Source organism: Schistocerca piceifrons, chromosome 8 (assembly GCF_021461385.2).
Source record: "Schistocerca piceifrons isolate TAMUIC-IGC-003096 chromosome 8, iqSchPice1.1, whole genome shotgun sequence".
Lineage (NCBI taxonomy): Eukaryota > Metazoa > Arthropoda > Insecta > Orthoptera > Acrididae > Schistocerca > Schistocerca piceifrons.
The window spans coordinates 348,770,175-348,798,037 of NC_060145.1; positions in this window are offsets into that span (position 1 = coordinate 348,770,175).

The following is a 27,863-nucleotide window of genomic DNA, read 5'->3' on the forward strand; positions in this document are numbered from 1 at the left end:
TAGACACAACTTTATTGCTTTGTGTTAAAACCGACTGTGGGGAAGAAAACAAAACAATTTTTGTTTAAAACTATAACACCAAGAAACAATATATATGGGAGAAACGATTTGTGTACTGTCGTAGTTTGACGTTTATTGCCTCTCTTCGTCTCAGTGTTTATTAGAGAATAGTGTAAAAATTTAAAGGAAATCAATGAAGAACTTTTCTAGAATTTTGATAGCAACATGCTCCTCGAGAACCTTTCGAAATTGTTCGATAACGTTGTTCAACAACGATATGGCTTAATATGGTAGTACAGATAAAACTAGTGGTATAACAGTTTCGTAGGTGAGAGGAGAGATTCAGCAACAGTCACCATAGGAAACAGCTCGACAATGTAGATACTATTTTCTGTCTCTCGTCTTCGGTACGATTCCATAGCAGTAGTTACAGTTCATTTAGTTGCTCACATCTAACATTATATGTGTTAGTGGCCTGCCTTTTGATTTTCTACACAGAATTTGTTCCTCGAACACGTGCGTTTTAATTTTGTTATGCCGGATGAAGTGTCCAGTTAATGTAATTATTATTTGCTGTAAGACGCTCACCAGCACTTTTTTTGTTCGTTTCCCTACATACTTAGGCTGTATATTGTCTTTTAGATCAGGATTTCTTCCTGACTATTCTTCATATTGATCTATTTATTCTCTTTCTTTTTTATTATGATCCCAACATTCAACCCTTTTCCACCCACACCTAAAAACACGGCATATGTATTTTGCAATTCTTCATTAGCTGTGAGTCGAACGACATGGAAGGGAGGGCGTCAGACATGAATGTAGCCTGCCCCAAATGTTACACAGTCTGTACGCTGAGCAAGCAATAAATGGAACGAAGGAGAAATTTGGAAAGGGAATAAAAGTTCGTGGAGAAGAATTAAAAATTACGATGCTTGCCGATGACATTTAAATACTGTCAGGAAAAGAAAAGGATTTATAAGAGTAGTTGCACAGGTCGTACTGAGGGAATTAAATTATGAAATGAGATATTGAAAGTAGCAGTTGAGCTTTTCTATTTGTGTACCACAGTAACTGATGAGGGCCGAAATACAGAGGATGTAAAATGCATAAAGGCAGTAGTAAGAAAAGCCTTTCTGAAAAATAGGAATTTGTTAAGACCTAGTACAAATTTCAGTGTAAGGAAGTCATTTCTGTGGGTATTCGTCTGGAGTGCAGCCTTGTGTGGAAGTAAAGCGTGAACGATAGGCACTTCAGACAAAAAGAGGAGAGAGGCTTTTGCCATGTCGTGCTACAGACGAATGCTGAACATCATACAGCGTAATTACTGAAGATTTTCTTAACTGGATTAGAGAGAATAGAAATTTGTAACAAACGTGACTAAAAGAATGGACGGGTTGATACACATTCTGAGACCTTACGGTGGACGGAAACCTAACGTGAATACATCACTAATTTGAAACTGAGGTACATTGCACTAGGTTATTCAAAGATATAAAGAGGTTTGAAGAAGACAGTAATAAAAACAGTTTTATCGTAACCTCTACATTCCAGAATTTGTTTTTAAATAAACTCTTTTTATTGCCAGAGGCATGAATGATCAGTGCCTTTCTTCTTTTAATACATGTTCCCCCATCTCATACCCTCTATGTCCCCTACAAAGGGCTGTCGTCTTCGATTGCGGTTCTGCTGAAGTATCAAAGAAAGTTACTTATTTTAAAGTTGTAGTTATTGTTTGTTCTTCTTAGCCTGTTTAATTTATCGATCAGTGTTATTTTGTTTGCCACTATCCATATGGTAGGCTATTAATTAAATTCGTTTGCTTTCCATTAATTTTTTATCCTTTTCCTGTGGCATTTTTGTTTCCAGTGTACTCTCTGTAAATAAGTTACGAAATATGGCGAAGTCTCTAAAGAAATTACGAAATAGGGAACAGTAAAAATACTTTTTCTTAACTCAAATAATTTACGGTTCTATTACAGGTGATCTTTTCCTATCCAAATTCATCTTCTCCATACTGTTGATTAATCTCAACTTTAATTCTTTCTTCAACATTATTTGACAGAATTCCTGAAACATGAGAGATAAGAAGGTAGCGCAAAATTTGATCATTTGAACGTCCATTCGCACTGCCTTCATTGCGACCTGGAATTATTTTACCTCTTGCAAATTCCGCTTTTGGCGTCCCATTTTTGTAGAATACACATAAAACTTTCTGCGGTTGTTCTTTCGTCTTATAAACGTTATTGGTTGATATCACCCAACCAGTTGAGTTATTGTTCTTGTCGCTAAGCTACTGTTAAAAGTGTTTAAATCCGTATTGAACTATGGGCTAAGTAGTTCTATGACTGCATTTTCTATTTTTTCTACTGATGTGGCCTAAAATGGCTTTACCTTCTTCGTCATTACAGTGAACCGACCTGCTCACCATTCGTATTTTTTGGCCGTAAGTTGGATACTGAGAAGAGAACTGAAGTGGAAATAGGGAAATTTTTGGATTCAGCATAGGAGGAATGAGACATAACTCGTGAAATTGGAAATGAGGGAGATACACAGTAAAATGAAGGTTTGTAACATCCTGAAGCTGCTCACACTGTAGAGAAGCCTCTTACGAGTGAGTGGAATAGTAAGAAAAAAGTATTTGCAGCGCAGTCATGTCGTGTTCAGACATATCATGTAGCAGAAGACATTTTCTACATTAGAATCTTAGTCTGGTGCACCGTTCTCGTAGCTAGGGACTTTTATCTCGCATCCGTTGAAGAACGAGTAATTTTTGTCACAAAATTCAAACGGCTGATCAACTAAGCCTGATAATGAATGTGACCCAAACAGCACCCTAACTGCCAATAGATATGTTAACTTCTTCAGCTGTGAAATGTACGAAGATACCATATGCTATACCCATTAAAAACCAAAAAACGCACCTCTAACATAACTTATACTTCACCATCTGGCCCATTGTCAACTGCAGATGCCTTTACATAAACTATACTACGCGTCTGTATGTGCGTACCCCTATTTTCAGTTCAACAGTTTCATACTCGATTTAGCACATTTCCGACTTTTTTTAGCGCAGTAAATGTGAATTAGATATACAATATTAGTTAGTTGTCTGTAATCTGAATGTTTTCCGCAAATAGTAACTTGCGTCACGCGTTATGTAATCTCTTCTAGCTTATATGGTAGTAGATATGATTGTTTTTGTAATATTTGTAAGGTGACTCACCTGCTAGTGTGAATTTAACTTCTGTGACTGATGAATATACACTCCTAAGAGATGTCCAAGTTCTCAAAGTGCTTCTTATATATTACTTAATTTATGAGTCTAGTATCATTCGAGCAACAAAAAGTTAAAGCTTGTTACGTAGCCGTACAGTTAATTACAGTTTGTTGAACGGCAGCACATTTCTTGTAATCAACCATGGATAACACTCACAGAAACTTCAGTATGGTGATAGTTTTGCAATAAGAGGAAGGTGACTGCAATGTTTTTCAAATTAATGTCCATCACGTTAAATTCCACAAATTTGAAGTCGGTAAGTACGACAAAAGCATTACACTATGACGAAAGCGTCGTACTGTAATGATCGAGGACATTTTAATCATTAAAATAAACGAAAATTTATGAACGATTATGATTTGTAGACTTAATAGGACTTATTTAACGTTTTGAGATTACTTAAGCGCTCTCAGTGAAACAAGCATTAATCCAGTTGTGAGTGACATTTCCTTAATTGCACCATTAACCAAGTGTCTCTCTGAAGAAGAGTGCTGATCAAAGTAATATAAATTCTTCTCTCATGCCATTTATCAAATATCGTATTCCAAAGAACAGCGGTGCAAAAGTTTTACAAGACTACAGCGGAACTACTTAACTGATTTTTGTAACTTATTAGTAATGTTATAATTTAGAATTCAGGTTTCGGAAATGCAGTTTTCTCAGTCGGCTACTGACTTAGCTAAGATTGGTATTACGTAACAATGAAACACGCCAATCTCTCAATATCTCAGTATTTTGTCTTAAATCATGGAACATCGACAGAATTGGAGATTTCATGTAGAACGACAGACTAACACAAATGTGCATAGCTCAGTCAACAAACATCAGCTTAGCGGCTGGGCAGACAGAATGCAGACAGGGAGACCCACAGTAAATGAAATCTGAAGTCCATCACAGTTCGGATGGCCTAATGCTCGAATCAGATTACGATGGTACAAATGGCTGTAAGCACTATGGGACTTAACATCTTAGGTCAACAGTCCCCTAGACTTAGAACCACTTAAACCTAACTAACCTAAGTACATCACACACATCCATGCTGGAGGCAGGATTCGAACCTGCGACCGTAGCAGCAGCGCGGTTCCGGTCTGAAGCACCTAGAGCCACTCGGCCGCAGCGGCCGGCTAGATGACGATGATACGGCCGGTTGACATTTTGGAGGGAGAAACATCGTATAATTTACACGCCACACAAATTGATTAGTCTTCAAAATAATAATTGATTGCTTTCAACTGTTTTAGGCTTGGAGACGATGTCATAAATATTTTACAGTAAATATTTTAAGGAAAATGTGTGTTCGTCGGCCTATGTCACCATAGGTAGCTAAATTAATCGACCATTTCTCAAACGATGGAAACTGTCTCTGAACTATTTATGACATTAAGAACATTAATACGGTCAGCTACTCTCAATTCAACGCACACAATCATGAAGGTTGTGCACAACGTTTTTCTCCAGCAGCGGCCTCTTCATATGTGAGATGGTTGTTCCAATCGTGATAACAGATAAATAAATCCACTGTCAAACGTTTAGTCAGTTATTGGCTGCAAATGACTGGGACTTTGTATGTGACTAATGATATCCGGAGTATTCAACCTGCGACTTTGGTTATCCTTAGTGTTTCGCATTCAAAAGGAAATAGTAATTTTACCACTTTCAGAGACAGCGATATTGTCAGCACTATCTGGTATGTACTTATCTGATGAGATATCTGGTAGATACGTTTTCTTTTCATTCTAAAAATAGTGGATATTGGCCAAAATGCTTGATATGTTAAGTTTTAGAATTTATAAATTGCGATACAGATTGAACTTTTGTACAAATACGATTACAATCGTGGTCCTACACTCACGTTTGATACCTTCAGTGATTTTATAAAGTCATGACGTCACACATACACCTATTGGAAGACGATTCCCTTGTACTGTCGAAATTAGATGTGGCGTAAGACAAACGCCCTCAAGAAATCTGGCTGTCTGCCGCATATCGGACTTTTAAACAACATTATACTGAAAACACTTTTTCTTCTTCAGAATTTAATTGTTGGTGTAACGTTCGCTTTTAGCAATAATAGACTGACAATTTCTGCAAATTAACGTAGGAATGACAATCAATACAAGAAATGAAGTTCTTGTGGGCGAAGGTGACGATACCTCCAAAACCGTCACCACCATTCTCTGGTTATTGTGTCTGGTTCTACCCTACGTTCCACCGTTGCGCACTGTAGCGACTGTTGGGCAGTACCTGTTGCAAGTGTGGAGAAGTACATCTTAGGAGTGGTTTGCTGTCGTCACCACATCTCCTGCATGTCTCGCATCACTGTATTTTCTGGGAAAAAAATCGGTGATGTTACATAATGTAATATGAATATTCTCGAATGTTAAAGAATGTTTTTGAATGTTCTATAGTATTCTCGAATGTCTTAGAATACAGCTGGGAAACGACACATATAACATTGATCTGTACTTCCGCAAAATCGTTTTGACCAATGAACTGTGCCACTTAGTAAAGAAACAGCCACAACTCACAGAAAAAGTTTATGTATGTATACGTAAACAAAACATAGTTTCGGAAGCGAACAATTTTAGCAATAAAAAGTGACGTAGTGCAAGGAACAAATCAGCGGATAAAGAATTTGATAAAGAGTAAGAAAAATAGTTAAATGCTGAACCAAGACGAAAAAGTAACTCTCTCAACAGAATTCCTAAATTCGTTCACCGATCTCGGTATGTCCTCGCAGGAGAGCTTGTAAACAACGTCGTAGAAGCGGAAAAGGCAAAGCAGTATACATACCAGAAATTCCACTATTTTAGCTTTAAAAGGCTCTAATTTCGAGTAATATTAGAGCGAAGTACGGCTATCAATAAAGCACAAACAGTCGGATCTTGCGGAGTGAATTTATCAGATTCGAGTTTCACGCGAAAAACTAACCGTCGGACGTTTGCCTGTTGAACATCACAAAACTTACTTGTCTTTGCATCTGAAGGCCAACCACGTGTCACCGAGTGAGGTGGCGCAGTGGTTAGCATACTGGACTCTCATTCGGGAGGACGACGGTTGAATCCCGCGTCCGGCCATCCTGATTTAGATTTTCCATGATTTCTCTAAATCACTCCAGGACAATGCCGGGATAGTTCCTTTGGAAGGGCGCGGCCGACTCCCTTTCCCATCCTTCCCTAATATGATAAGACCGATGACTTAGCTGTCTGGTCTCCTTCCCCCAAAACAACCCGACCCACCAACCACCTACCACAAAACTTAAACTAAAATGTTCAAATGTGTGTTAATTCCTAAGGAACCAAACTGCTGAGGTCATTCGTCTCTAGACTTGTACACTACTTTAATGAACTTAAACTAACTTAGGAACAACGCACACACCCATGACCGAGGGAGGACTCGAACCTCCGGTGGGAGGGGCCGCGCAATCCGTGACATAGCGCCTCTAACCTCCGCGCAGCGAAACTTAATCATCTTTGCACCTAAAAGCCAGACACCGAATACAGATCATCAGAATGTACTTTGAATAAGTTATATGCTGTGAACTGTCGGAATTTCTAGAATTGATTCATTAATTGTGTCCTTCCGGTTGCCCTACCGAGTTGTTGTTCCATTTTATGGATGTTATGGAGACGAGGCGGCGAGTACACGTGGCAGAAAAACTGACAGCATCTGAAGAAGGTAGCTGGGTCGGCCCTCCCCTCCCAAATATTGTGCATAAAATGGAAACAACAACTCGACAGACCATTCGAAGGGCCACCATTACCTCCTGTGCGAATGAAATTAATTAAAATTGTTTTCCAGTTCGGAACACAAATAAAAATAAAAGCCACGAACGAAGCTGCTGCTTTTCAACTGGTTCAAAAATGGTTCAAATGGCTTTGAGCACTATGGACTTAACATCTGATGACATCAGTCCCCTAGAACTTAGAACTACTTAAACGTAGCTAACCTAAGGACATCACACACATTCATGCCCGAGGCAGGATTAGAACCTGCGACCGTAGCGGTCGCGCGGTTCCAGACTGAAGCGCCTAGAACCGCTCGGCCACACCGGCCGGCTGTTCAACTGGTCTAAAATAAAGTGGTTAATTCTCGTTCCATTATCAGTGTAATAAATAACACGTTGTCCTATTCAGAGGCTACAGTTTTGTTGACGTGAAACGGAAAATAATAAGCGAATGAGTCATGATCTAGAACCGGTATTGAGAAATCTATAAAACCTTTATTCTAGCTGAAATTTCTGTAGTGTTTGGTCGTTATTCATAAACATATGGAAAGACACTTATCCGTCCGCTCATGAGATGTGGAAACGCATGTGGTTGAGGGGATGGTGGTGCCACAGCGTTGATTTATGTGTTCCACTACACTGCGGAGTGTGGAATAAAGATTCTGACGTGTCAGACTTTTGCCTCGTACAGAGGATCGCAACCCTTGAGATGCGACATCGTTTTCTCACAAGCAGAACACAGGAACCGCAATACTGAATTGCGTTGAACATCGTATCTGGCGGATTTTCTTGCTCATGCGGTACGTGGTACGAATATCGGCAGTTTCAAAGCAACAGCAAACTGAGGATCCCTCTTCTTATGACAAGATTAAGATAACTACAGATAAATAGGTAAAGGCTTCTTATAGTGAAAGTCTTTAGTGTTACAGCTTGGGCGATACGAAAACATACCGTTTCAGTTGTGCAGCACAGTGATAAGCTTTCAAAAGCGCGCCGTTTTGGGACAATTTTTAAGTTAAGTATCAAATGCCGACGTTTTTAGATACTGTCTACAGCTACAGCAAGCCACATGGAGGGTCGGATGCTGCCTCGAAGATATAGCGCAGTCTATAGCGTAATTCCGCTTCAAACGACGGGCGGCAAAGTTCTTGTTTATCTCACTTACCGTAATTCCGCTTCAAGCGACTAGCGGGAAGGTTCTTGTGTATCTCACTTGCCGCAGCGTCACTTTTGTGAAGTTTCCCTCGTTAGTGTTGTTTCTGTTGGCCGAGTGCGTCGTAGCGCCTCCGCTCCGCCTTACTGCCTGTTTGTGTTCGTCTGCTTACAGCGGTGTCGTCCATTCCATTAGTATGGTGTCACTCGCAGATGCTAAAATTGACTATACCAGTGTTAGAGTGTTCAATCTCCCGCCGAAGGTAGACGACAACTTTCTAAAGGGACTTGAGAACCATGTCCTGAGAGTAGTCTTTGAACATGAAGGGGATCCATTAATTTCACGTAAAACTCCCCTACGTCAAAACTGGCGGTGTGGACCTGGTCACCGTTCACATGAATTGAATCGGCAAGCCAACGGTGGATTTCTAGAGACCCGCGCTGCTCGTGCCGCGCTGTCTTATCTAAAGTAAAACTGACAGTCCTTATTCGCGGAATACACAAAGAAACCGTGGTAGCCATAGCGGAACGGACGACACCGCTGTAGGCAGACGAACACAAACGATCAGTAGGGCGGGGCGGAGGAGCTGTGACTCACACGACCAACAGAAACAACACTAACAAGGAAAACACACAAGCGACGAAGTGGCAAGTGAGATAAACAAGAACCTTCCCGATAGTCGCTTGAAGCGGAATTACGCTATTGACTGCGCTAAATGTTCGGGCAGCACCTGACCCTCCATGTGGCTTGCCGTGACTATGGACAGTATCTACAAACGTCGGCATTTGATACTTAACTTAAAAATTGTCCCAAAAAGGCGCGCTTTTGATAGCTTATCACTGTGCTGTACAACTGAAACGGTATGTCTTCGTATCGCCCAAGCTGTAACACTAAAGACTTTCACTATAAGAAGCCTTTACCTATTTATCTGTAGTTATCTTAATCTTGTCATAAGAAGAGGGATCCTCAGTTTGCTGTTGCTTTGAAACTGCTGATATTCGTACCACGTACCGCGTGAGCAAGAAAACCCCCCGGATACGATGTTTAACGCAATTCACTATGGCGGTTCCTGTGTTCTGCTTGTGAGAAAACGATGTCGCATCTCAAGGGTTGCGATCCTCTGTACGAGGCAAAAGTCTGACACGTCAGAATCTTTATTCCACACTCCGCAGTGTAGTGGAACACAGAAATAAGCGTCTGTCGCAGTCTGATCTGTGGTGTTCAGTCCACCCTAATCAGCCAACTGCTGTTGAGCGGGAGGGCCGCGCCACGTATGCAACATTCACAGTTTATAACAACAACACTTTCATTAACTTTTCTTTGGCCAAATAAAATTTTATCTTTAAAATTAAAAATTCTTACAAGCACGGGCAACCGCCCTATTCAAACATCAACATTAAGCTTTAACCAAGCATTAAGTAACGTGCAAGTTAATTAAATTCTATACACAGTAAATCCCCCCAAAAGGAGACTACAATAATGATATAAAGTTTAACCAATAATGGATATCACAATTTTTTTTTAACACAAAAGAAAATACCAACAGATACACCCCATCGCGACACATTTTCAAAACGGGTGACGTCACATAGGCACGGGCAAATTCAAGTATCAGAAGGGGGGCCCACTGGACAGAGAGCAGAGGCGGCTGGACCCAGAACCCATAGCAAGCGGGCGAGCTGGACAGGGTGCCGCACACAGTACACTATAACACACTGAAAAAAAGGTCTTAGAGCCCGTGCTACTACACAATTTCAAAGAAAGGGTTGGGGGGGGGGGGGGGGGGGGAGAGAAAACGCCAAACATTAATTCCTCAAACGTAAAATAAGTGCGATGTATAAAATGATAGCCTATTTCATGAACATTGAAATAAAATAGTCAAGGTGAATCAATAAACTAATGCCCTTGACGTAACCTTAAAGGACGAGGGCGAATAGCATTATACCAAGTCAGCTTAGAAATTTAAACTACACTAGTAGGTAACATATGCTCACTGAAACATGGGGAGCTCATTTAAATTACCCCTTAACAGGATACTGATGAACTTAAACAGTCCAAGTAAGGCTACCATTTCAGAGTTTACGAGTGAACAAGTAACGCAATTAGATAACACAGAACGTACAGATTCACTGTTAAGCCTATAGTTTGAGCCAACTATAACAACGTCCACACGGACTGCTCGGACTGTATCACATCACAAAATCCAGATAAATCTTTAACCAAACACAATAACACGTGTTTACGTAAACAGCACTAAATAGAGGCGAGCTTTCGGTTGACAAGACAACAGTTTTCCGGTCATGGTGCAGATACTTGGGAAGCAAGGATCAGTATAATATGCGCACCAAAAATACATGACAAGCAATTCTCACCAAATCTCATGCTCATGCTCATGCTCAACATAGATTACAGTGTTACATAGTGGAATTCGTTCCCTGGAAACGCATATCAAACGCAATATTGCATCATATTTACAAGTATGTGATTACCGCGTTCGTGTCATGTATGCTGGTCAAGAGGGAACCTGATTTCTATGCAAGGAAAGTGGACACGTTCAGTCTAATTGTCTGCAGAGAGTATTTCTCGTTGTGGCCGCGCGGTTCTAGGAGCTTCAGACCGGAACCGCGCTGCTGCTACGGTCGAAGGTTCGAATCCAGCCTCGGACATGGATGTGTGTGGCGTCCTTAGGTTAGTTAGGTTTAAATAGTTCTAAGTCTAGGGGACTGATGACCTCAGATGTTAAGTCCCATAGTGCTCAGGGCCATTTGAACCATTTTGAAGAGTATTTCTATTAAATTCATCATTAGTGCAACGTGGCCAATTAACGGTTACTGATCTTGTTCCTTCCACTCGTCGGACCTACTTCTGCTTCGGATCATAATGGCCGAAAAAACAGTTCTGATAATCGTCTAAATGAATTTCCCCATTTACCTCCGCGACAGGATCAGAATCCTATTACTCACAGGGTAGAACCTGGAACAGTGGAAAACAAGTGACGTCGCACTCACGACGATGAGGATGAGGATTTGGCTGTGCCATCTTCTGCCCCAACTTCGTCCGCATCGATTTCATCCATTGTTCCTCTCAATGATACGATACGTCCCATCCGTGGTGAAGTGAGTGGCGAAGAAGCTATCTTCCTCTCTTTGGATTCAGTGACGCCTGCTTCTTCTCGTAGTCTTGCGGAAGCGCATCCCTACGGCACACGAAGTAGCTCCTTTCGAGCTGCCTCAGTGTGGAGAGGGAACGGGGTTCCTCGTTACAGTCCGAGATGTGGCAACGTTCTCCTGCTCCTCCGTCTTCAACCGCCGGAGGTTTCCTGAATTTGCTACTTACATTAATCCAGAGAAGAACAAAATTAGTCATAAAGTATCACCTGCAGCATTCGTGGTTCCACAGAATGCTTCTGCCTTAGTGACTGGATATGAATTACAGGGGCAGGAAGCTGTGCCTATGAGCCCTCCCACACCTCCGTCTGCAGAGGCCCGAATGCCACGTAGCCAACAGAAACAACCTATACAACCAGGCCGTGCGGTGGCACATAAGAAATCTAAGAAAAAAGATTCCGATGACGTGGGTTCTAGTTCACCGATGCCGAAAGTATGATGGATATTAAATTGAGTTAACGAACAAACTTCAAATAGAATTTGTCTCTCATAGTTGTACAGCATTATATACTGTTCCACCTTCTTTCTTGAAAACTAGTATATCAAGAAAATTAAATTTTCTACCTGTCGCTTCCTCCTTGGTAAACTTAGTCTTCGGATTTATCCCGTTCAGATGTTTGTGAAAACGATCAATTTCCTCTCGGCCATGCCACTGCAGCACAAATATATCTCCCACGTAACGGAACAAGATATTCGGTTTCCTGCTCGCTGTTTCCAATGCCTGCTCCTAGAAATTTTCCATAAATAAGTTCGCAATTACCGACCTTTGGGGGCTCCCCATAGTGACACCACCCGTCTGTTCATAGAGCTCTGCTTTACATTTGAAATACATGGTTATGAGGCAATATTTAAACAGTTCTGCAACATCGGAAGGAAAAATCCATTTCAGCAACACTGCATTGAGTGGAACCATAACGAATAGCGACACCACATCAAAACTAACTAATACACTATGTGATCAAAAGTATCCGGACACCTCCAAAAACATACGTTTTTCATATTAGGTGCATTGTGCTGCCACCTACTGGCAGGTACTCCATATCAGCGACCTCAGTAGTTAAACATCGTGAGAGAGCAGAATGAAGCGCCCTGCGGAACTCAAGACTTCGAACGTGGTAAAGTGATTGGGTGTCACTTGTGTCATACGTCTGTACGCGGGATTTTCACACACCTAAACATCCCTGTTTCCCATGTGATAGCGAAGTGGAAACGTGGACACGTACAGCACAAAAGCGTACAGGCCGACCTCGTCTGTTGACTGACAGAGACCGCCGACAGTTGAAGAGGTTCGTAATGTGTAACAGGCAGACATCTATCCAGACCATCACACAGGAATTCGAGACTGCATCACGATCCACTGCAAGTACTATGACAGTTAGGTGGGATGTGAGAAAACTTGGATTTCACGGTCGAGCAGCTGCTCATGATCCACACATCATGCCGGTAAATGCCAGATCACGCCTCGTTTAGTGTACGGAGCGTAACCATTGGACGACTGAACAATCGAAAAACCTTGTATGGAGTGACGGATCACGGTACACAATGTGGCGATCCGATTGAGGGAGTGGGTATGGCTAATTCCCGGTGAACGTCATCTGCCAGCGTGTGTAGTGCCAACAGTAAAATTCGGAGGCGATGGTGTTATGGTGTGGTCGTGTTTTTTCATGGAGTGGGCTTGCAGCCGTTGTTGTTTTGCATGGCACTTGATCTTTGGGATTTTTTGGAACGCAGACTTCGTGCCAGGCCTCACCGACGGTTTTCGATACCTCTCCTCAGTGCAGCACTCCGTGAAGACTGGGCTGCCATTCCCCAAGTAACCTTCCAGCACCTGACTGAACGTATGCCTGCGAAAGTGGCAGCTGTCATCAAGTCCAAGAGTGGGCCCACTCCGTATTGAATTCCCGCATTACCAATGGAGGGCATCACGTACTTCTAAGTCATTTTCAGCCAGATGTCCTAATGCTATTGACCACATAGTGTATGTTCTCCGGCTGAGCCACTATGCCTTTTAATTTACCGATAAAATGTGCCGAATTCTTGATAAAAGAATCCGATCGGCCCTCATACGGTCGTAATAATGTTTTCAAGAATTTGGCAATCGAATAGGTGGTCGAACCAATAGCACTCACTATAAACCTTAGAGGAACATGTTGTTTGTGCACCTTCGGCTATCTATAAAACGTGCTTGGGCAGTTGAATTGAACAGACTTTTCTGAACGCTATGTTCCATAGAGGTCTTATTTATCAACCGAGTGACAGTTCCAAGAATTTTATCTGTGGGATCTTTACTTAGTTTCCTATATGTTTGTGGATCTAATAAGTCGTTAATCTTATTATAACTGTCGATCACATTCAAAACTACCGTTGCATTTCCCTTGTCAGCGGACAGATTGATAACACCACCGTCCTCATTGAGGCGTTTTATGGCATTTCTCTCACCCATAGTTAAATTTCGTTTTGGAGGCTTTGCACGAGACAGTAGTCCTAAAGCTTGTATACCGATTTCTTCGGCAGTAACCTTCTGCACACTACTAATGCCTACTTCTACACCGCTAATATTTCTTTCGTTGGCGCAACTCGCGGGCTATTGGCAACATTTCCATCCCTGGCACGCACAGATCTCTCATCATCAGTGAACGGACGTCCAAATAAATTGATAACCGCGCGGGAAGTGGTTAAATGGTGGATCAACTTATTAGGTTGCAAATTATAAAATTTCTTCGTGTCTATTAGACGTTGTGGAATTTTATTGGATTCGGTGTAGGTGTGGGAGATCAGTTGTTGCGGAATATGCGTTACAGCCCATCACATTCATTTTGATAAGATTCTAGTACAGGCAGAAACAAGCGGATATCATAAATGGCTGTAAGAGAGGCCATGGGATTGCCAAACATCCCAGGAATTTCAGTAGGAAGGAGGAGGGCGTGAAATAGAATGGCATTTAGAGTCTGGTGCTGAAGAAGTTTAGTACCAGGCGTCCTCATAGGATGATAGCAACAGAGGAAGATGGCAGTCGATAACAGCCAAATTGTGCTCGCGTATTCAAAACATGTGACGTCACGCCACAGCGCAGAAGCTCATGGAAGCGGAATTTTGCTCTAATGACTAGCAAGCCAGGGTGTGAAACGAATATTGAACAAATTTGCAATCCGTCTTGAAAATGTCCTCCGGAGATGGGGACGAAACGTCAGGTTCTAACGTGAAATCCATTCGACAACGGCATAATAGCCTGAAACATTTCAGTAACTGTAAGGTCACGCAAACCTATCCGATTCCCGATTTCCCCCCTCCCCTCCCCCCTCCCTCCTCTGCCGGCGAGACGCATACAGCTGTGTAGTGTTGAAGTTGTGGACACTCATTTTAAGAATCACAATTAAACACCTTTCTGCACAACGGGACGTCGCTGTTGGTAGCGCTGACGGACCCGGCCGCCAGTTGGGATACTCAACGGTATGTGTCTGTTGGGTTCCTCGCCGCCTTCAAGAAGAAGAAGATAAAGGGTATGTTTTTGGCCCAGTGAAGGAAGTACTCCGCGTGAAATAGTGTGGGATGGTTGGGAGGTTATTTATGGAGGAAGACATTGGCTTCGACGTCCATGGCAGCGTGGTACCATGCGACTATACAGGCCCATCTTGTAACGTGGCGTGTAAGGTCGTCGCTTTGATTCAAGATTCTGCTGAAATATAGGATTCGGATAATATTGTACTATGGTATACATGGAGCGAAAGGCTATTTACAATTTGTACAGAAACAAGATGGTAGTTACAAGAGTCGAGGGGCATGAAAGGGAAGCAGTGGTTGGGAAGGGAATGAGACAGGGTTGTAGCCTCTCCCCAATGTTATTCAATCTGTATATTGAGCAAGCAGTAAAGGAAACAAAAGAAAAATTCGGAGTAGGAATTAAAATCCATGGAGAAGAAATAAAAACTTTGAGGTTCGCCGATGACATTGTAATTCTGTCAGAGAGAGCAAAGGATATGGAAGAGCAGCTGAACGGAATGGACAATGTCTTGAAAGCAGGATATAGGATGAACATCAACAAAAGCAAAACGAGGATAATGGAATGTAGTCGAATTAAATCGGGTGGTGCTGCTGAAATTAGATTAAGAAATGAGATCCTTAAAGTAGTAAATGCGTTTTGATATTTGGGGAGTAAAATAACTGATGATGGTCTAAGTAGAGAGGGTATAAAATGTAGACTGGAAATGGCAAGGAAAGTGTTTCTGAAGAAAAGAAATTTGTTAACATCGAGTATAGATTTAAGTGTCAGGAAGTTATTTCTGAAAGTATTTGTATGGAGTGTAGCCAAGTATGGAAGTGAAATGTGGACGATAAATGGTTTAGACAAGAACAGAATAGAAGCTTTCGAAATGTGGTGCTACAGAAGAATGCTGAAGATTAGATAGGTAGATCACATAACTAATGAGGAGGTATTGAACAGAATTGGGCAGAAGAGAAATTTGTGGCGCAACTTGACTAGAAGAAGGGATCGGTTGGTAGGACATATTCTGAGGCATCAACGGATCACCAATTTAGTATTGGAGGGCAACGGGGAGGGTAAAAATCTTAGAGGGAGACCAAGAGATGAATACACTGAACAGATTCAGAAGGATGTAGGTTGCAGTAGGTACTGGGAGATGAAGAGGCTTACACAGGATAGAGTAGCATGGAGAGCTGCAACGAACCAGTGTCGGGACTGAAGACCACAACAACAACAACATGGTATATTGGAACCCTGAGCAAATCCAACCTGTTTTCAGAAAAAAACGTGTGTTGCATTAAATATTGAACGCCCCTTGCATTTTAATAAGCACAAAATCTGTTGATGTCACTAATGTTTCGAATAAAGTACATAAAGATCTATTGAATTTATATGAATAACCTCTTGAGTTTAAGGAAAAGTGAGAATTTATACCTCAATGTGGACTACAACCACTGTTGTGTGAAAGTACAGACGGATCACAAAGGAACGGCTGTCTGCTAGTCGCAAGCAGTAACTTCAATAAACTGGCGGATACAATGCCCTTCCACCTGAGTCCAGAGAGGCCATGTCGCAGAGATGGAGATACATTGTTGAGTGGTGACTGCTCGTTGTCGTGGAGAAAGCGTGTAGTAGTGGTTGAAACGCCGAGATGAGTAAATCACGGCGTACTTGCCAGCACGTGACGCATTGGAAACAAATAGTGTCGTGTAGGGCGACCAACTTTTGGTCATTCTTTTAAATTAGTTCCCAACATCTGACCGTGAATTTAATGGAGCTTTAAGAGAGAGTAGCAATAAATGTGAACTGCACAACTACATCGCATTCTCTAGAAATGTTCTTACGTCTTCATTTACACCGCGGGAACACATGATGAAAATTGATCCAAGTCAGAAGTAAATAAAGACACATGTGAACGATAACCATTATAGTTGGTACAATCACGGAAAGAAGACTACACAAATTTGTGTTGACCATTCTCTGTTTTCGATCGCTACCAACTATCATTACTGGGTCTTCCGAACGATTTCTCGAGATTCCCCGATTCGATAAACAAAGAGTTTTCAGGAAGTGTTTGTGCTGGACTTCACCAAGGCACGACAGGAGGACAGCCAGTCGCAGCTTCTGGAGACCAGAGAGACGGTGGAGTCGCTTGGCATTGCATTGGCTCGCACGCTGCATGGGAAACTTTATGGAGGAGCAACTTGGGCAAGGGGGTGAGAGGAGACGGGCTGGAATGGCGGGCGGCCCGCCCGCGGCATACTTGCCCAACAATCCCGGGGTGTCGCTCCTCTCCGGCCTCATTAACAAACAGCAGCGGCCACGTCGGCCGACGCTTCACAACTGCCACCCGCACAGAGTCTATACACAGCGGCCAGGCCTCAGGCGGCTTCCGCAGCTTTTCCAGACTGCGTGCAGCATGTAGAGTTCCGTAACGTCACTAAGTAAAATATAGCTGCCCATCGGCTACAACAAGACGTCGATCTGAGCCGTGACACCTAAACTACCTCCTAACGTGTTGTGTGGTACGTGGCTAGAACGAATACCGTTCCTGTAGGTTATAGTGTATACTGAACAGTGAGGCGTGAAGCAATACATACGTCAGACGAACGTCAATGAAAATGAAATATTATCAGCGATTTATTGCAGTTTTCATGACGATCTCAATTGTCTCGTCCCAGCACAGTTTTGTAGGAACGTTGACGACAACCTGAGGGTTGTTTGAGTGTCCACCTTTATTGTCGGAGATGAGAGGGAGAAAGCTCTCTGAGGTAGACTGGGTGGTAATGTTTTAGGATTAATGGCAGATTGGGTATGCTGCAGAATTCAGTATTCATTTAAGTAATATCTTTATTCTCTTTATAACTTATAAAAGAGGTGCCAGTTCCTAACCCCTTTCTGTACTACTTGTCAGACTCAATTTTATCAGGAGGCCACTCGCCTAAGCTTACAAGAGACAGTTACTATTCCGTAAATTGTTCTTGTTAATTACGAAGCTAGAAATGCTACCTGTCCCTTGAGACAAAGACAGATCGTCTCTGTTCAGAGCTATTCCCCAGAATAGATAATGATTAAATGGTTCAAATGGCTCTGAGCACTATGGGACTTAACATCTAAGGTCATCAGTCCCCTAGAACTTAGAACTACTTAAACCTACCTAACCTAAGGACATCACACACATCAATGCCCGAGGCAGGATTCGAACCTGCGACCGTAGCGGTCGCGCGGTTCCAGACTGAAGCGCCTAGAACCGCTCGGCCACACTGGCCGGCAGATAATGATTACTTATTTTGCAGGTGCTGTGTGTGTCTCCAGATCTGATCACCGACTTCTCGCTGTAAATTTCTGCATACTCATGTTGCGCAGCGGACTGGCGTACTACTGCTTTCTGGCTCCTCCATCAGACTACTCCATCACAATTCTCCATTAGAATTCTCCATCACACTGACTCTTCTCATTTTACCTCTTCTCATTTTATTTCCTGCTTATATACCGTTTAAGTCGTGGCTGACCCTCGATTTGATTTCTTCTGAAGGTTTCAGCTCGATGTTCCCACTTACGTTCACTGGAAAGTTTCCGTTGACATCAGGGCTTCTATCCCCTGGCACAGTCTCAAATAGTTCCATCACGTGTTTAGTCCCTGTTTAGTCCGTGATCTGGAGGCCCCTACTTTACATAACATACGGAAAACTTGATTTGTCGTCCAACTGCGGTTGAACTAATGTCTTAATGTGCGTGTTTTGATTGTATGCGTCTTCTCTCTCCCCCTTCACAAATATCCTCCACTATGGTTTCTCAATGCTTAAACACGGAGGCTTCTAACTTCATGAAGTGACAATTGTTCTCTGCTCATTTTATCTGACTAGTGTTGCTTAATAAAATCATTATTAATTTGTTTTTTTCTTGGGACTGGACAGAAAGTAATGGGCATCGACCAGATTAAATTTCTTTTGTTTTAATTCAAGTGTTCTGAGGCCATTTCAACTTTTACTGCAGGAATAACCACCGTTGAATGTTCCATGTTTTGAGTATATTTCCTTCGTCCCAACATAATATAGGGTATCACTGGTATAAGTGCAGATATTATCGGTGACGTACTGAACCACTTTGCATCGGTTACTTCCATCATTTGTAGACTAACAGCTATAGATATTAGGAGTAATAAGTTTTGGATCGTTTCGTTCCTTGAAGTACAGGTGGCAAGAGAAAACCATTAATGCTTATTTTCCACTGGGCAGCCAATAAGATGTCCAAGTGTGGACACGTGGGAGCAAAACGGCGAGTCTATACCGACAGGTGTGAACCACTTCGACCACTTAATTCACAGAAGAAAGCCATCTCTGGTTCCGCCTAGTCTCTAAGCTATTCTGTCGCTCGTTCTCTGGGCCAAAATGCTGTCCTCACACATAGCGTGTATGTGAGCTAAGAGCTGAATATAAGTCTGAGGGAAGTCCGGGCTGCATGGTGGGTGATCAAATATTTCCCATCGAAAGTGTTGTAGGAACGTCTTTGTTGCAGCTGTTTTGTGCACCCCGATCGTTTTCACAAAGAAGAACAATGCCTCATCACAACCTTCCTCTTCTCTTGTTTTGAACTGTCCTTCGTAGACAATTTTTTCAAATCGCTCCATCTTATTGAATAAGATCATCGCTTGAGACTCGCTGCCTTCTGGGAGCCCCTGCATCATGAACGTCTGTACGCCCAGCTTCAAAGTTCGTGTGCCGTTGCCAGACTTGGCTGTCACGCATGGCTGTCACGATATGTGGGCTGCATGAAATCAACAGGAACCCCTTGCACGAAGAAATCGAATGGGATACTCAATTCACGCTTGGTGGGACACTATTGTTTTTCTACACGATTCGTTTTCCCTGATGAAATAGCAGCAAAAATTGAAGTCTGTTTTCCACGATCAACTGAATCACGTCTTCGTTGAGATTTCAGTCCCTTGTAGCAACCATTGGTTGGTGGGGTCAGGCTCGCGAAAGCTCACATTTGTATTCTCTTGCAATGTAAACGTAACTTAAGACTGTAAAAGTTGCTAGAACAAATTTTTCTCTAGAAACTAGGGAGCTTTAACGTAACTATTAAGGTAATATTGTCTACCAACCAAAATCTCATAATTCACGTAAAGGGTCACATGAAAAACATCCGAGAAGATGGACGCAAAATTATTAGAAAGAATCTCGGTCTGTAACGAAACAGGAACCTCCCTCTATGTAAGTACTTGGCCTTTTCTGTTTTTTCTCGCTATTTCTGCGGTAAAATGGCTCCTCAAGTTCTTTATATAAGAAATAGAGTGCACTTCCCCATTAGGATAAAATCTGTATTCTCTACCAGCACATCTGCCAGAGATTATTCTGTAAAATTTTTATTTTCAGCTGTCTTTCCTATTTATCCACCCTATTCTCAATCTCGGAAGTCATCTCTTTCGTTTCTTGCATGTGTGTCTCATTCTTCCTACTATGTTGCTGGAAAAGCTCATCAGTACTATATTTCAGTTTTCCCTTGCTTATATCGACAGCTTGGGTTATAATTTTTTTATCAAAGCATCCTAACTTTTCATTTATGACGTTATCAAATTTTCCTTCTTTTACAGATACGCGAACATTAACCCCTTTGGTTTTGAAACTTCATTTATGACCTTACTAAAACCATTATTTACCTTTGACTTAACTTCGTAAATTTTATTTTCCTTATCCCAATTCTCATTTCTTTTTAAATTGCTTCTATTCTTTCTCGAATTTTTCACCTGGCTTTTCTATCTTTTCACCCACTTCTGTTTGTGGTTCTCCAACAGTTGCTATCTTTTTATTAATTTCTTTTTGTGATATTTCCACTTTTACCAATACTACCTGAAACATAATTTTTGTTGCACCTTTCGAATTTCCCTCCGTTTCAATACCTAGTTGTGATTTCATAACTAGCCATTCCTCCTTATTTTCCGTAATAAGTCCCGCTTTCTTTTCTCCCATCTGTCCACTTTCTCATATTCGCAAACTCGCTTCAATCGTCACGTAGCAGACCCCCCCCCCCCCCCCCAAAAAAAAAGAAACACCAAACAAAACAAAGCTAAATCATCCATCTATTAAATTTCGCACATTGATCCCACAGATTTCAGTGTTTACGTAAGACAGTATTGAAAACAGAACTGTTCTGTCAAGACTCGACGACTTATCTAACGAAACAGAGACCTTCCTGACTTTACTTCAACCAGAAATGAGCGTTTCGTACAAAACTTGTTAATACGTTTTTATATGAGAATCAGGGAAGATCAGTTTGGATTCCAGAGAAATGTAGGAACATGCAGTACTGGCCCTGGACTTATCTTAGGAGGTAGGTGAAGGCAAGCCTACGTTTATGGCATCTGTAGAATTAGAGAAACCGTTTGATAGTGTTGACAGGAATGCTCTCTTTCAAATTCTGGTGGTGGCAGAGGTAAAAATACAGCGACCATAAAGCTATTTACAACTTGCAGAAAAACAAGGCGTCAGTTACGGGAGTCGAGGGGCATGAAAGTCAGTCAGTGGTTGACAACGGGGAGGAAAAGATCTTTAGACAATCCCTGAAGACATTCAATCTGAACGTTGAGCAAGCCGTAAGGAAAACCAAAGAAAATTTGGAGTAGGAATTGTTAAAGCCCAGGGAGAAGAGAAAGGCAGAGGGCAGAGGAAAAAAAGAAGTGCCAATCCAAGACCCAAGGAAAGAAAAATCTGCGATAGCTGGGTTGAGTTGTAAGAGCGGTATCGGTTTTCTTGCTGCTTGCGACAGGTCATGTAAGGGTAGGCGTTGTTAGCAGTGGGTATCATGCAGGCTGATACCTTTGACGTTACGGAGCGGTGTTGCTCGGCGGTTGCAGCTGGGTACCAGTGTTGGCTTCTCGGTCAGCATCAGCATACCTGTAACAATTGGGTTCATCATTGTTTAGTGTCCGATAGGTCATATATCGGATTCACAGTGTAGGGTAGTGTTGGCGGTTTCTTTGTGCGTTTGTGTGCGAGCTTGTCGGTATCCCTGCTGTAGCCTATTGGTCGGCTTTAATAGCAGCTGGCGTATTGGGTAAGTGTAGCTGATTTTCAGGGGCTTGTCGATGTTGTCGCTTGTGGGTGTATGTTAGCTCGTCATAGGTGGTTATCCCCTAGCAAGCAATATCTTTGGCCGCTTATGCTTCCACCCACGGATGACCATTCCTCTTGAGACATCCTGTGTCAAATACGTCGACTTCACAGCCTACAAGAAATCTGTTATGTAACCAAACGGTTTCTGTAACGATTTCTTGGTTTGGAATGGAATGTGGTTACCTATTACTCATAGTTTATGGTTTAGCTCATCTCTAGCTTGCTCAGCAGACGCCTTAAATACAAAAGCGGCACATTGTGGTTTTATAATTCTGCATTCCTCACGAATCTTCGTAACTCCATCGTCTCTAATATGTCGACATTGGCAGCATATTAGAATATGCTTACACTGTAAAATATTGTCCTAAATGCTATTGCGATGTACAGTCACCTTCAGCGGTACAGTAACGAAGAAGAGACTGAATGTTAGATTGTTTGTACTTGAGTAGCTTGGTCAATAGTATGGAACAGTATCTTTATGATGAATAGTTACACGATTTAAAGATACGTTCTAAAACATAAGTGCCTACTCGTAAATTTTTGCCAGCGTAAGCAACATATCTGTAGAAAATGGTTCAAATGACTCTGAGCACTATGGGACTTGACTTCTGAGGTCATCAGTCCCCTACAACTTAGAACTACTTAAACCTAACTAACCTAAGGACACCACACACAACCATGTCCTAGGCAGGATTCGAACCTGCGACCGTAGCGGTCGCGCGGTTCCAGACTGTAGCGCCTAGAACCGCTCGGCCACCCCGTCCGGCCATGTCTGTAGACCCATGCCTGAAACGTGATGCACATACAACATCAGAATGAACTTCCACTGTGCAGTGTGCTTTTTTCAAACTTCCTGCTAAACTGAAAACGAATATCTTACCAGTACTCGAACTCGGAAACTTGCCTCTCGTGAGAAATTCCCTGCACAGCTGAGCTATCTCCCTCCTTTTTTTTCTGCGTTCGTCATTTAACTTCTTGAACTTTGCTAATTTCAAACAAAATATGATGCAGTGGTCGTGCCCATACACACAATGATGTCAGATGCAATTTCATTGTCCTCCCCGCACTGTAACTAAGAAAACGATTTTCTTTATCAGTTACATGCCATCGATAGTCGGAAAGGCAGCATCGGACGTAAAGTTTTAATCTGTTGCAACAAAGATATTAAAAATTTACGATCGGTACTGCCTTTCCTCGTATGCTGGATCTCATTAGTACCGCCGAGGAGCACGCTGTTCCTGATGGAAGCAAACCTGAAGTTACAAGCCATGTTTGTATTACCTTTATACATAATTGATTCCATCGTTGCTGATTAAAAGCAATTGATGGATTATAGTAGGTGAAATGGGTTCTATGCCTTCTTTATTTGTACGTCAGCTCCTTAATAAATCAGTGAATCAAATCATCTCAGGATTAAAATTTGTAAAAAGCAAAACTGTGTAAGACAAAATCGAGTAGTAAAAATATAGAACAGTTTAATAAAACAGCAATTCTTGAATGAGTCGAACACTTCTTTCGACGTTAACTAATTACAGCACAATTGAAACACAATGAAGTTCATTCAGGTACGAATGTGTCGAAAAATTTTCACTTGCTTTAAAACTTGACATCTCCTGGAAGCAATGTTGGCATTTAGCCACGCAGTGACAATGTGTTTATATGTAAACATAGTCCCGCTTTTTCTTTGTGTCTGACTATTAGAGTTCTTAAAGACGTGGAGGTAACTAAGTTCAAGAATACTAGAGCATCGTTAGCAAAAATCTCGCTCTATTTTCGTTTCTACTACTTCTCATTACCTTCGTCTTTCTCCGATTTACTCTCAAACCATACTGTGTACTCATTAGACTGTTCATTCCGTTCAGCAGATCATTTAATAATTCTTCACTTTCACTCAGGATAGCAATGTCATCAGCGAATTGTATCATCGATATCCTTTCACTTTGTATTTTAATTCTACTCCTGAACCTTTCTTTTATTTCCATCATTGCTTCCTCGATGTACACATTGAAGAGTAGGGGCGAAAGGCTACAGCCTTGTCTTACACCCTTCTTAATACGAACACTTCGTTCTTGATCGTCCACTCTTATTATTCCCTCTTGGTTGTTGTACATATTGTATATGGCCCGTCTCTCCCTATAGCTTACCCCTACTTTTTTCAGAATCTCGAACAGCTTGCACCATTTTATATTGTCGAACGCTTTTTCCAAGTCGACAAATCCTATGAAAGTGTCTTGATTTTTCTTTAGCCTTGCTTCCATTATTAGCCGTAACGTCAGAATAGCCTCTCTCGTCCCTTTACTTCTCCTAAAGCCAAACTGATCGTTACCTAGCGCATTCGCCGGCCGAAGTGGCCGTGCGGTTAAAGGCGCTGCAGTCTGGAACCGCAAGACCGCTACGGTCGCAGGTTCGAATCCTGCCTCGGGCATGGATGTTTGTGATGTCCTTAGGTTAGTTAGGTTTAACTAGTTCTAAGTTCTAGGGGACTAATGACCTCAGCAGTTGAGTCCCATAGTGCTCAGAACCATTTGAACCATTTTTTTGAACCTAGCGCATTCTCAATTTTCTTTTCCATTCTTCTGTATATTATTCTTGTAACCAGCTTCGATGCATGAGCTGTTAAGCTGATTGTGCGATAATTCTCGCACTTGTCAGCTCTTGCCGTCTTCGGAATTGTGTGGATGATGCTTTTCCGAAAGTCAGATGGTATGTCGCCAGACTCATATATTCTACACACCAACGTGAATAGTCGTTTTGTTGCCACTTTCCCCAATGATTTTAGAAATTCTGATGGAATGTTATCTATCCCTTCTGCCTTATTTGACCGTAAATCCTCCAAAGCTCTTTTAAATTCCGATTCTAATACTGGATCCCCTATCTCTTCTAAATCGACTCCTGTTTCTTCTTCCATCACATCAAATCTTCACCCTCTTAGAGGCTTTCAATGTATTCTTTCCACCTATCTGCTCTCTCCTCTGCATTTAACAGTGGAACTTCCGTTGCACTCTTAATGTTACCACCGTTGCTTTTGATGTTACCAAAGGTTGTTTTGACTTTCCTGTATGCTGAGTCTGCCCTTCCGACAATCGTATCTTTTCCGATGTATTCACATTTCTTCTGCAGCCATTTCGTCTTAGCTTCCCTGCACTTCCTATTTATTTCATTCCTCAGCGACTTGTATTTCTGTATTCTTGATTTTCTCAGAACGTGTTTTTACTTCCTCCTTTCATCAATCAACTGAAGTATTTCTTCTGTTACCCATGGTTTCTTAGCAGCTACCTTCTTTGTACATGTGTTTTCCTTCCCAACTTCTGTGATGGCCCTTTTTAGAGATGTCCATTCCTCTTCAACTGTACTGCCTACTGCGCTATTCCTTATTGCTGTATCTATAGCGTTAGAGAACTTCAAACGTATCTCGTCATTCCTTAGTACTTCCGTATCCCACTTTTTTGCGTATTGATTCTTCCTGACTAATGTCTTGAACTTCAGCCTACTCTTCATCATTACTATATTGTGTTCTGAGTCTACATCTGCTCCTGGGTACGCCTTACAATCCAGTATCTGATTTCGGAATCTCTGTCTGACCATGATGTAATGTAATTGAAATCTTCCCGTATCTCCCGGCCTTTTCCAAGTATACCTCCTCCTCTTGTGATTCTTGGTCAAGGTATTCGCTATTACTAGCTGAAACTTGTTACAGAACTCACTTAGTCTTTCTCCTCTTTCATTCCTTGTCCCAAGCCCATATTCTCCTGTAACCTTTTCTTCTACTCCTTCCCCTACAACTGCATTCCAGTCGCCCATGACTATTAGATTTTCGTCCCCCTTTGCAAACTGTATTACCCTTTCGATATCCTCATACACTTTCTCTATCTGTTCATCTTCAGCTTGCGACGTCGGCATGTATACCTGAACTATCGTTGTCGGTGTTGGTCTGCTGTCGATTCTGATTAGAACAACCCGGTCACTGAACTGTTCACAGTAACGCACCCCCTGTCCTACCTTCCTATTCATAACGAATCCTACACCTGTTACACCATTTTCTGCTGCTGTTGATATTACCCGATACTCATCTGACCAGAAATCCTTGTCTTCCTTCCACTTCGCTTCACTGAGCCCTACTATATCTAGATTGAGCCTTTGCATTTCCCTTTTCAGATTTTCTAGTTTCCCTACCACGTTCAAGCTTCTGACATTCCACGCCCCGACTCGTAGAACGTTATCCTTTCGTTGATTATTCAATCTTTTTCTCATGGTAACCTCCCACTTGGCAGTCCCCTCCCGGAGATCCGAATGGGGGACAATTCCGGAATCTTTTGCCAATGGAGAGATCATCATGACACTTCTTCAATTACAGGCCACATGTCCTGTGGATACACGTTACGTGTCTTTAATGCAGTGGTTTCCATTGCCTTCTGCATCCTCATGTCGTTGATCATTGCTGATTCTTCCGCCTTTAGGGGCAATTTCCCACCCCTAGGACAAGAGAGGCCCTGAACCTCTATCCGCTCCTCCGCCCTCTTTGACAAGGCCGTTGGCAGAATGAGGCTGACATCTTATGCCGGAAGTCTTCGGCCGCCAATGCTGATTATTTATCAAAATTTAGGCAGTGGCGGGGATCGGACCCGGGACCGAAGACGTTTTGATTATGAATCAACCTAAAGATATCACACACATCCATGCCCGAGGCAGGATTCGCATCTGCAACCGCAGCAGCCGCGTGATTCCATACTGAAGCGCCTAGAACCGCTCGGCTACAGCGGCCGGCATTGGCTTCGTGGTCGCTTTTCAGTATCGCATTACTGCCAAGGATTATGTAGCACTTTGGATGGTCAGGTCCTTCCCATGGTACAACCTTATTCTCCTACGGTGATGATATTTACCAAGACGACGGGATACACAGTTTTGTCCAAGAGCTATTTTGTGATCATGAGGATGAACTGTCGTATCATCGCTGGACACCACATCCACCGTATCCCAATATTACTGACCCTTTCATAATACATTTGAGACAAGGATACCTGATTGCTGTCCACTTTCATGATAGTTACACTATGTGATAAGAGTATCCGGACACATCCAAACACATACGTTTTTCATATTAGGTGCATTTTGTTGCCCCCTAGTGCCAGGTACTCCATATCAGCGACCTCAGTAGTCATTAGACATCGTGAGAGAGCGGAATGACGCGCTCCGCGGAACTCACGAACTTCGAACGTGGTCTGGTGACTGGATGTCACTTGTTTCACACGTCTCTACGCGAGGTTTCAACACAGCTAAACATCCCTAGGTCCACTGTTTCCGATGTGATAGTGAAGTGGAAATGTGAAGGGTCACGTACAGCACAAAGGCATATAGGCCGACCACGTCAGTTGACTAACAGAGACCGCCGACAGTTGAAGAGGGTCGTAATGTGTAATAGGCAGACATCTATCCTCACCCTCACACAGGAATTCCGAACTGCATCAGGATCCACTGCAAGTACTATGACAGTTAAGCGGGATGTGAGAAAACTTGGATTTCATGGTCGAGCGGCTGCTCATAAGCCACACTTCACGCTGGTAAATGCCAAACGACGCCTCGCATGGTGTAAAGAGTGTAAACATGGGACAATTGAACAGTGGAAATATGTTGTGTGGAGTGACGAATCACAATGTGGCAATCCGATGGCAGGGTGTGGGTATAGCGAATGCCCGGTGAAATTCATGTGCCAGCGTGTGTAGTCGATTAGCAGTTAGGTTTTGGAACATATACTGAATTCGAACGTTACGAAGTACCTCGAAGAAAACGATTTATTGACACGTAGTCAGCAAGGATTCAGAAAATATCGTTCTTGCGAAACACAACTAGCTCTTTATACTCATGAAGTAATGAGCCTGTCGACCGGGGATGTGAAATTGATTCCATATTTTTAGATTTCCAGAATGCTTTGACACCGTTCCTCAC